Source organism: Solanum tuberosum, unplaced genomic scaffold, assembly GCF_000226075.1.
Source record: "Solanum tuberosum cultivar DM 1-3 516 R44 unplaced genomic scaffold, SolTub_3.0 scf00001, whole genome shotgun sequence".
NCBI classification, from domain to species: Eukaryota; Viridiplantae; Streptophyta; class Magnoliopsida; order Solanales; family Solanaceae; genus Solanum; species Solanum tuberosum.
Window position 1 is genome coordinate 6136717 of NW_006238927.1, and position 12647 is coordinate 6149363.

The window sequence follows — 12647 nt, forward strand, 5'->3', positions numbered from 1 at the left end:
GATACGCGGGGACCTCCGACTAGGGAAAAGGGATGGATTTTGGTGTGACGGATTTTGGTGTTTTAATTAGGATCCTTTTAGAGGAAATTGGGTGGGTATTGGGTTATGGGGCGGATAGTTGGGTTATGGGTTAAAAAAAAGGGTCAAACGGGTAGTTCAATAGGATTAAAACACGTGTAAGAAATTAGGGGTCCGTTAGTGAGAGGGGTATATGTGTACCTAAAATTGGACGGCAAGGGCTTATGTGAACGCAAAGTATAACGGAGGGCATATACGTACCATTTATTAAAGTTCGGGGGTAAATCCGTCCCTTTTCCCTTTAAAAAATAGCCCAAAAGTTGCGTTTAGTACAAATATGTGTATTTACTTTCTTTACATTAGTTGACTTTATAATTATGTATAATTATTAAATAACCTATGTCTTAATATTTATTTTGTCTTGTTTAAACTAAGAACTTCAAATAATTAATTGATAATTAATCGTCTTATTTCAATTTCAATAGAATTTAGCTAATTGATTCGATTTGGCTATATTTAAATTTAGTTGGCTAAATGTCTAATACAATAGGCCACTCAATTCAGCTAAATTTACAATTCTTTGGCTATATTTTAAATTCCTTATTCTAAAATTCTCATATCCTCACAAAATATACATACATCTATACATACAAGCTCAAACGCGTACATGATCACATCCATATTTCCTCATTCGCGCTCCCTTACACTGCTTATCTTTTTCTTCACAGATAACCATCCTTCACCCCAAAATCTGTCGGATCTTGTGCGAAAGACCGCTATATAAACATCTACCCACCGCCTCCCTCACCTCCACGTCTCTTTTCCCTTTTTTTGAGTCACACCAAGTCACTTCTCCACAATTTACTTTGGAAAAGAGGAGAGGAACTCAAAAATCATAGGATTCAAGCTTTGTCCGACGAATTCCACCATCAATCGCCTCCAAAACATCTCTAACTCTAACATCAATCGGATAACCCTATCCCTCTTTTATTTCATCTTTTCATCATTACTTTATCCCTATCCTTACCTACAAATTTTCCTCTGAAAGGATTTAAAAATATCCTACTCGAATTTACCCCATAACCCCCCAATTCCCTTATAAATAGTCTATCTCTTCACTGATTTGGAAAAAGGTTCTAGACCCCTTCTAAAGAGTCGGTCTTTTTTAACTCTCAAAGAATAAAGAATTTACATCAAAAGAGACAGAAAAACAATATAAAAAGAGAGTGGAAAATTTAAAAGCTAGTTTTATTTTAAAGGGTTGTGCCGATTCTCCGCTGTTGATACCCAATTTCGACCGAACTATAACCCTTTTCGGATTGCTATTAGATTAAATTTACATTTTTAGAACTTGCTTAAAATTGTATTTAACTTTTATCTAGTCAATTATATACTTTAGCATTCATAATTTATGAAATAATAATAATAATAATAATAATAAATTATTATTATTATTTTTATTATATTATTATTATTTTATCGATTGCTAAATTTGATTTTTTTTTTTATAGTTTTCAAGCTTTAAGTATCTATTTAATGTGATTATATTTTGATGTATTTATTTTATATACAAAAAGTTATTATTATTCAGTTTATATTTGTCAACATATATATATATATATAATATGTTTATTAATTAAATAGCAATATGTTTGACCTTTCTTTAAATTATTTAAATAATAGGCTCTTCTGTTCAATTGTCATGTCAATTCTAGCCAATTTATTATCTTATTTCATGTTAATTTTAGTCACATTTGGCCAATTGGCCAATTTTAGATCCTAACTCACTTTTTAATACAAACCGTCTATCTAAATTCATCCAATACAACATTACAATCTTGTCCGTCCGTCCGTTTTGATCGAATATACCAGACCAAGCCCTCTTCTTTTCCAAAAATGACTACATCCAAAAGCGACACCCCAGTGACCAGGGAGAACCGGCGAGACAACGACCACAACCAGTGACTACATCCGTCCTCTCCTCTGTCTCTCCGTCGCCGCTGCTCCGACTGGCGAGTCAGCGACCACCACCAACACCACCCTCTCCTTCCTCTTCTCCATTCACTGTCACTCCAACCTTGACCGGTGGAGATTGGCGGCACTCTCTCTTCTTGCCATCTCCACCAGAGAATGGGACCAACACAATGCGACCCCACTGTTTCCCTCCCCTGTGCAGGCAAAACCCTTTGTTCTCCTCCGGCGAAGTCGACAACAACAACTTGTCATTATTGTTGTTTCACGTCCCGACCAGCGAGTTGTGGCCAGCGAGCCTTAATGAAGCGAAATGCCGACGAGAACCTTAAGCCAACTCCGATCAATAACGACAACATATCAACAGACCAATCGGAAAGATCAATGTAAAATGGTACTTATTTTATTACTGTTAAAAGGCTCCAATCCGAATATGTCCTCCTAATACCCATTTGCTATACACAATCTATTCGACTCCATGTTTTCCTTAGAACAAACTCTTAGGGATCTTCTAAAGGGAGAGGGGATCATTATGTGCTACCTGACATAAAGTGTATTATTATTGAGTTGTATTTTTGTACCTTAGAAAAGCCTTCCTAGTGTGTCCTCCCTTATTATCCCAAGTTATTTTATCTTTTATGTTACTCCATTCCACTCTTTTGTTAATTAAGGCTTAGATCACTACCTGGATTTTGTCAGCTCCTTAGCTCTATAAAGTTTTTGTTCTTCTTTAGCTGACAGATCCCCCATCTTTTGTATCTTTGCATCTACTGGATGCCTTAACAAAATCTCACTTATTTCATTAAAAAAAGCACCCCGTCTTGCTGTTGAGTAGCTATGCTTTTGGGCTGGACAGACTAGTTGAGGTATGTGTGAGCTAGCCAAGATATAAAATATACTGACATCCCGTGGTCGGTAAATTAATACTTCTTTTTAAAAAAATGATAATTGCAAAACCCTAAGTTATCTCTTTCACTTTTAAACCTCTCACTCCTCTCTCACGCTACGCCCACCCCCACCCATCCCGACCCACCCTCACCCGGCTCCCACCCCCACTAATTCCCGATCGGCGCTGCCTCGATCAGTAACAGGTCACGCCACCATCCCCGACCAGCGCAACAGGAGGTCGCAGCAGTAAGAGGTCGTGCCCAGCAGCAGCAGCAGGTCGCAGCAGCAGCGCGGAGGGCGATGAGGTGAGGTGTCATGTGTTTATAATGAAATATCTTCCTAGAGAGGAAGACTAGTGCGAGATCAAGCATCCTTATTTTCTTTTTACTAGTTTGGAATAGTAGGTATCCCTGCTACATTGTTTTTTTTCTTTATAGTTATCATAGGGTCTTGAATGTTAAGTTACACATATCTATTTTTTCTCGGTGTTGAAATCTTAACCTTTCCAGCATTGTCCATTCAAAGTGATTTTCTTGATGGAGTAAATTAATTGAGATATAATGGATGAGAGTTTCATTTGATGATGAATTTTATGACTGCAATCTGTTTTGTATGCCTTGTTTTGGTATTGGCTCCATGTTACTTGGGGAAATTTGAAGTACTCTGTTGTTGTGATCTTAAAAGTGCTTGTGTTGAAGTTTTCAGGTTCAACATTTACTGTAAAGTACTTCTTATACAAATTTATCTCATCACTCATGCACTAGCGAATCCTGGCTTAAGCTATCATACATAGTTTCATTAACTCACGCAGTGAGTCTTGATTTAGTAGAGATTACAGAGTAATACATTTTACTCTACTGTAGGCGGACATATTATTGCGTGGTTACTTTGGTTGGAACTCAAGGCGTGCTATACATGTCCTTGTTCAAGTGTTTCCAAAGGTATTGCATCTTGCTCCCCAATATCTCTGAATGGTCAATGCATGTGAATGTTAAAGTATAGCTTGTTAGATTAGATGCTCTCTCTACCTTACTTCTTCTTTTATTATCAGTTAAAAGACTGCTTAATACTGTTGTGTGAACAATCATTTTCCCCAAGAAATAGTCCTATTTGCGTTAGAACTTAGCTACCCTTTTTGGTTCATATCATCTGACTATCAGAACATTATCAATATCTTCTTGAATTTTTATTGTGGAGAGCTTTTAAGAATTGAGAATATCCTGTAGAAACTTACTTGTTTTCTTTATAAAGATATCTCATCTGGACATCTGGTATTGCAAGACATCTCCTATATACTAACTTTTGACTTCTGAAAATGGTGTTTTTCCTCTTCTAGGATGCAACTGTTCAGCCTACATTTGTGATTGTTTACTTTGGTGGTAATGATTCAATGGGACCTCATTCATTGGTGATTGTTTACTTTGGTGATTTTATTGCAAGATCGATTTGTGTCCATCTAGTGTTGATACTAAGCTTTAATTTAGGAATAATGTGTTTGTTTAACGTAAGTACCTACACTAGTTGACCCTATTGATGACAAAATTAATTTTCTTGCAAGATCGATTTGTGTCCATCTAGTGTTGATATTAAGCTTTAATTTAGGAATAATGTGTTTGTTAAGCATAAGTACCAACACTAGTTGATCCTATTGATGACAAAATTGATTTTCTCGCAAGATTGATTTGTGTCCATCTAGTTTTGATAATAAGATTTAATTTAGGAATAATGTGTTTGTTAAGCGTATGAACCAACACTAGTTGATCCTATTGATGACAAAATTGATTTTCTTGCAAGATCGATTTGTGTCCATCTAGTGTTGACACTTAGCTTTAAATTTAGAAATAATATATTTGTTAAGCATAAGTACCAACACTAGTTGATCCTATTGATGACAAAATTGATTTTCTTGCAAGATCGATTTGTGTCCATCTAGTGTTGACACTTAGCTTTAAATTTAGAAATAATATATTTGTTAAGCATAAGTACCAACACTAGTTGATCCTATTGATGACAAAATTGATTTTCTTGCAAGATCGATTTGTGTCCATCTAGTGTTGACACTTAGCTTTAAATTTAGAAATAATATATTTGTTAAGCATAAGTACCAACACTAGTTGATCCTATTGATGACAAAATTGATTTTCTTGCAAGATCGATTTGTGTCCATCTAGTGTTGACACTTAGCTTTAAATTTAGAAATAATATATTTGTTAAGCATGAGTACCAACACTAGTTGATCCTATTGATGACAAAATTGATTTTCTTGCAAGATCGATTTGTGTCCATCTAGTGTTGACACTTAGCTTTAAATTTAGAAATAATATATTTGTTAAGCATAAGTACCAACACTAGTTGATCCTATTGATGACAAAATTGATTTTCTTGCAAGATCGATTTGTGTCCATCTAGTGTTGACACTTAGCTTTAAAAAGTTGTCAAGTTGTTAAAGTTATAAAGTTGTTAAGTTGTTTAAATAAGTTAAATTAATTAATGTGGTTTTGTTGATGGATTTAGTTGTTGGAATTAAGTCAAAACTAAACTAGTTCAAGAGTTAAAGTTGTTTAAATAGGTTAAATTAATTAATGGGGTTTAGTTAGTGGATTTAGTTGTTGGAATTAAGTTAAAACTAGTTAGAGTTAAAGTTGTTTACTCGTTTATAAAAGTTCAAATAAATAATGTGGTTTAGTTGGTGGATTTAGTTGTTGGAATTAAGTCAAAACTAATGTAGTTAAAGTTAAAAAGTTAAGTTTGTTTAAATAAGTTAAAATAAATAATGTCGGTTTAGTTAGTGAATTTAGTTGTTGGAATTAAGTCAAAACTAATGTAGTTAGCTTAGTTATTGAAATAAGTTCAAATAAATAATGTGGTTTAGTTGGTGGATTTAGGTTTTGGAATTAAGTCAAATCTAGTTAGAGTTAAAGTTGTTTAAATAATTTGAAATAAATAATGTTGTTTTGTTGGCGGATTTAGTTGTTGGAATTAGGTTAAAACTAGTTAGCGTTAAAGTTGTTTAGTTGTATAAATAAGTTCAAATAAATAATGTGGTTTAGTTGGTGGATTTAGTTATTGGAATTAAGTCAAAACTAAACTAGTTAAAGTTGTTAAGCTGTTTAAATAAGTTAAATTAAATAATGTGGTTTTGTTGATGGATTTAGTTGTTGGAATTAAGTCAAAACTAATGTAGTTAAAGTTAAAAAGTTATTAGAGTTAAAGTTGTTTAAATAAGTTCAAATATATAATGTGGTTTAGTTGGTGGATTTAGTTTTTGGAATGAAGTCAAAACTAGTTAGAGTTATAGTTTTTTAGTTGTTTAAATAAGTTCAAATAAATAATGTGGTTTAGTTGGTGGATTTAGTTGTTGTTGTTGTTGTTATTTTTCAGTTGGTATAGTGAAATTATAAATTGTGTTAATTTATCATATTATTTATAGTTTTCACCATAAAAATGCTAAACGCCATATACTTATCTCGATTACCTCCGGAACCAAACCAAAGGTCATTCTAGACCAAGCTTTGCTTTCTAGAGCTAACTACTTTGACAAAATTCCAGTTCGAGCACGTTTACCAAGAAAGCTGACCAAGGTCAAACTTTGGCAAAATAAAAAAGCTAAAATGCCTAATCGTACATACTCCAAACAGAAGCCTCGAAACCCAAACCAAACATCACACTAAACCAAAAGGACCCATCCGTAGCTGATGGAACTGATAGAATCTTGATCCGACATCAGAATCTTCGGATGTTGACAAAAGTCAACTCTTTCATGCATTAAACCTCCAAAATTGAAAAACTTGCACCAACGATTGTGTGTCCTGATCATACTCATACTTAGATTGTATCATTTCATAATTCGTATTTTTGGTGTTGCTATGTTCATTTTGACCAACTTGAACCTGTACCTCTTCCCCCTTATTCTCTTCTCTCCTTGCTGCTTGTTGTTGCCTTCTTTTGATCGCATCTCTCCTCTTTTTGCTTAGTTTGCCCTGAGATTTGTTGTTGATAGTTTGCCATTGGTTTGTGCCCTCACTGTGTTGTATGTTTTGTTCCTATTCTCTTTAATGAACATTCTTTTTTCTGATTCTTTTTCTGAGTGTTATGAGAAGTATTAAGATTACCCTGTTGATCATTCTATTTACTGTGTCCCTAACCAGAAACCTTTCCCAGATGGATGAGCTGATTGTGCTGGTTCTCTTGTGTGGTCTGATGAGAAATGGTAGTAGAATCTCTAGGGTCTTTCTTAAGGTCACTGTGTAAATTCTCATGTACATCATGATGCAGAAACCCCCCTTTGGATACCCCTTCCTACAAGCTAGTAATGTTCTCCTTCAACCCTCCATCCAACACTCCAACAACTTCCACAACAGTTAAACAATTATCTAAAGGGGTGAGGGGTAATGGGAGCATTGATTCAATACCTGTGATCTTAGAGGCCTTGTTATTTCCTTCTTTGTTCATACTTGCAAGTACATTAGGCATAGAGGGAGGATTTTGGGATATAGGGGTTGGTAACATATAATCGGTTGAAAATGTAGGCACCAGATCAGAACCATTTATTATTGTAGTAATGAAGTGCTTTCCTGACTCTTCCAACTCCCACCTCATACAGGCGGCTGCACAACACTAACACAGTAAGGATAAGGGAAGGAAAAACACATCAGGACATTGGAATTCATAGGCAAAGATGTAAGAGATGCAAATTTATCAAGAAGACACTGGAAATGTATCTGATATTAAAATTGTAGGCACGACACAAAATGGAAAAGAAACTATGATATTATACAGCCCCAACATATCCAAAATCATTAGAGTAGCACTTCTAGAACACAAGTCATTTCCTCAATTTTATAAATACCAAAAAATCAAAATGACAGAATCAATAGATCACCACACGAATAAAGATTGAATAACTGGTGCAAATAGTTTAGAGTACTAAACTACTAATAGAACATAAAAATAATTACAAAGCCTAAACCAGGTAGAGAAGTCCACTTCTTTCCTTATATAGGACCACAATTAAGTAAAGGAGATTGAAGATTTCACTTTCTTCCTGGTTAAGGGATAGAGATGTAGACTTTTTCAAGAATTTCACTTGTTTGCCTGTGTTTTATCAGCCGCTGCCTCGTCTTCATGATGATTTTTTGCTGTACCTGGACTGTTTGGCAGATCTGGTTCAACAAGATCAATATAAGAATTATGAGTAATAATATTTTTACCTGTATGACTGTGACTTTTCTGGGAATTTCTTGTGCGGCTTCAGTTAAGTTTGTTTAATATTCCTGTGCTTAACTCAAGATAGTTAAATATGAGTCTAATCTATGTTAGCAGACCTAACCAACAGTTACTGAGAATGTGCTTACCAAAGTTGGCTTTATTCTTAAAGAGTACCAATTTGGTGAAGTACCTCTGGCTACTTCAATTGTTATATTCAAGAAGCAAATATTAGTTGTTGCTAAAGCATTTCTAATACAAAATACCTTGTCTGAATTTCCAAAAATTATGAACCAATTACAAATCGAAGTTGCAGATGTCAGATGGCTGCCCGTGCTTTACATAGAGCTTTACTTAGGGTCGATTACAATTCTTTGATTCTATTTTGTTGTCCTTTGCCTACTCTCTTTTTGGTTCTTTGACTTAGCTACACCAGTATTTCTCAAAATTATAGATCATGTGTACTTCTAGTTGTCTTTTTGCTAATCAAAACCAATCTTTGAGACAATTTCCATGTTTCTTTGAGATGTAAGAATTGTAGAGCTATTATTTGTTTGAGAGCTTCTAGTCCAAAGTACAACCATAAGATAACATCCACTGTTTCCCTTGAACCAAATTGATTATGTTTTTCCTTGGTTTCTGATTAGAGACCGTGTTCTGGAAGTCTTATATTGTTTGACCAAATTGATTAATATGCATTCACATTACAATAAACAACATACACAATGTGAATGCATATTAATGCTATCACACTGTTAGTTGCATTATAAGATGTTTGTTTCTTTGTCCTAGAACCATATGTTTGTTTTGTTGAAGCAATCACGTATCTTCCTTTTTTTTTATCTTCCTTCTAGAAATCTGGCACACTTATGTATTCAATGAAACGTTAAGTTTTGTATTTCGTGAAGTATCAAAATAATCAATTTAATGTTTTTTCTTAGGCTAACATGATCAAGAAGACTGGAACTACCGTAGTTGGCACAAATAAAAAGAAGTGGGTATGTTTGAAAAAAACTACAAGATCTTTCTTTTCTTTCAAAAGGAGAAAAATTTCATGTATATAATTACTGCTTTTGCATCAATTTTTTAATATTTGTGTTGAAAAATTCAATTAGTCCCTTTTTATATCCCAAATTGTTCTAGTTAATGGGGATCTAATTTCTATTATTATATAGCTATAGATTTTCTTATGTGCATTTCTTGTGCAGATTTTTTAAGGAAATTGAGGTCAAGTATCGACTTCAACATGCTCGACTTTTGGATTGATGATTTCATAAAGATTTATTGCAAATTTACTGGAGATTTTAATTCCATTTTAATTAGGAGTTAATTAGTTGGTTTTATGTTGAGATTATTACATTTAGTTAGATCTCAATTTTACTTGAGATAGAAAAGATAATTTGTGTTGACATTGCTTACTTCTACAGAAAACTTATTATATTTCTATTTTGTTATTTGATTATAATATTAGAAAATATTTGCTTTATATAATATTTCTTGCTTATCATGAAGAAGATAGTTTTGAATGCACGGATTGTTTGTATGTATGTGTCTTGAGAAAAACTATATATAGATTTTTCTGGGATGTTTAAAGAAATTTGGTAGCGACATCAGAATATTAATATGATATTTAGTAAAATATAAAATAATGTCACCAATTTTTATGACATTCAATAATAGCAATTGTTGACATTAACTAAAGTATCAGAAAATTCAATGTGACATTTTATAAATGTCACAAGTAAGTGTCTTGAAATTTGTTTTACCAACATTTAATCTAAATGTAAGAAACTTTAAGTGACATTTCATAAATGTCGAAAAAATAAATGTCATATATCTCATATCGATATTTACTTAAATGTCAAAAATAAATGTCATATATTTCATATCGACATTTACGTAAATGTCAAAAATAAATGTTATATATCTCATACAAACATTTACCTTATTATTGAAAATAAATGTCATATATATGTCATATCGACATTTACCTAAATGTCGAAAATAAACGTCATATATCTCATACTAACATTTACCTAAATATCGAAAATAAATGTCATATATCTCATACTGACATTCACCTAAATGTCAAAAATAAATGTCATATATTTCTTATCGACATTCACATAAATGTAAAAAAATAAATGTCCTAACAATCTTACCAACATTTACATATATATTGCAAAGTAAATGACGCAAATTCTTTTCAACATTTACCTAAATGTCACAAAATAAATGTCATAAATTCTTCCCGATAATTACCTAAATGTCGAAAAAATCCCCGACACAAAAATTTACGACATTTGATCCAAATGTAAAATAAATGTCGGTAAACAAATTTGTGACATTTAAACATCATAATACGACATTTAGAAAATATCGTTGTATCTCCACTTTCTTGTAGTGGGTTGACCATGATGGTCCATCAAGTGGATATGGACCGTAGGATGTCCTACAGGCCGTAGAAGGGTCCCATAAAAAATTGGGTAACTTTAAGGTCACGGTACTTGGTCTACGGTTGACCAATATGGACCGTAGAAATATCTGCAGTCCGTATGTTTTACCCGTAGACCAGTTCCAATAGTATTTCTCAAGGAATTTTGGGTCTTTTCCTAAATGTTTTAAACCTATACTATGTCATTTTGGCTCCTACCCTAAGCCATATATAAAGCTTTTAGATCCTAAAACTACCCACTTTAAACCAATTCTCCTATTTCCCCAAAACCCAACCAAATTCATTTTCCTAAATTTCCTCTCAACCTAAGGAAGAAGAAGAAGCTAGGGTTCATTCAAAGGTCATCAATTCACCATTAATATTGGGATTTGACTAGCAAGGTATGTGGGTATTTTCTCATAGAGTCCATTCCTCCATGGGGTCCCTATGGTTTTCAATTTCTCGAATCAATTTCAATTGATCAAATTAGGGTTCTTCTTTATTCTCTATGAGTTTCATTCAATCATGATTTTTATTGCTGATTAAGTCTTCTATTGTATTATTTAATATTATTACATAATATTTAGTCGAAATTTTATGGAACCATGTATGATTCATGATTTTTCAACTATGAACCTATGATAAACCCATGAACCTAGGAACTATTAATTTTGGTAGATTATGCATGTCTTATGAAAATGATTTTTTTAATGATATGTTGCTTTTAGATGAAAGTATCAAAGGTTATTTCACATACAAATATGATCATGATTGTGAAAGATATTCCTCATGTGTAGATTCACATTGGTGAAATGTTTCCTCACCTATTATTGAATTGTAATTTAAGGAGTTATTCTATGTTTTGATCTTTAAGATGTGGATTGGTATTGATCATTGTCTTTCCTATGTTATATTGATATTTAACTTTTATCTATTCTTTTGGAATTTAGACTTAGCATCGAGAGGGCTTTGAGATGGAGGCAAATAGGGTAGTCTGTAGTAGCCACCTATAGTCCCAAACTACACGATCCCATACCATTGTCTAAAATGACCTAGCTAGTGGATCAACTTCAGAAAAAGATGATGTGTATAGACTCATCCTTGGCAAGTACAATCCCCTTCTTGCAGTATGAGGGATATATAAAATTTCATGAGATAGCTCTCCTGGTCTTATTGTCGTTAAAGCTAAAATCCCACAAAATCGATTATGTTTCTTCAAAGATTTTCTTATGTCACTTACCTCAAATTCATAAAAAACGTAGCCTACTCGGAAAATTATTTGTTGGTTGTTCTGCCAGGTTTATCACTCTTTATGAAAATGTGTCTAGACTAGCTTACTCGAATGTAAAACTCGAGCCGGAGAGGGCCAGCTTTACGGTAGCAGAGCTATTTCTGGCTTAACTGGTGGTTCAACCCCGCCTAACATATGTGATTGAAATCCTCAACCAGGAGCTTAACCGTACACTAGCTCATCTCAGACAAAAGTTCTATGAAGCATATTTGCACACAATGTACTATAAATGTTCTAGAGACTCAAAAGGCTGCGTGAGAAAAGATAATTTATATATACAATCACACAATATTAAAGCAGTAAATCAACAAAGTGCATGTTAGCCATCAAACACAATATGTATCCGATCAATAAATAAAATGAAACAAAAATCAATGTACAAAGCTCGAATAATATTAATTCCCCAGCGGAGTCGGTAGATCTGTCACACCCCTTTTCAATCGAATATGATGGTTTTGAAAATAAAAATAAGAAAAAGAATTTGTTAGTTTTATAGATGCCACTTGAAATTGAATTTTTGGTGTTCCAAGTCACTAAATGAATTCTAAAAATAAAATGATTCTATATTTTTATATTTTTGTCTAAGAAATTAAGTGATCGGGTAAAGAATCTTGCTGACCGGGGAAAGGTGTAAGGCACCCTCGAATCCCATGGTTTTTGCAAGGTAGCTTTAATGACTCATGTTTGGCTAAAACAAATTTGTGTTAGTCACTAATTTTAAAAAATTGGTTTGTGTAATGTCATTGACTAGGATGGTAACTGCAAATAAGACCCCCCCCCCCCCCCCCCTTTTTTTTTTTTTATTTTTGTCTTTAAATATTTAAAAAATTTACTTATATT

General features: G+C 33.3%; 1 long non-coding RNA gene across 1 annotated transcript; it reads left to right on the forward strand.

Moving 5' to 3' along the window:
- The first annotated feature begins 1890 nt into the window (after positions 1 to 1890).
- Positions 1891 to 9505, forward strand: LOC107059669 (uncharacterized). The gene is made up of 4 exons (XR_001472818.1): positions 1891 to 3182; positions 3741 to 3818; positions 9024 to 9080; positions 9291 to 9505. It is a non-coding gene; the product is annotated as an uncharacterized lncRNA (long non-coding RNA).
- Positions 9506 to 12647: the final 3142 nt, after the last annotated feature.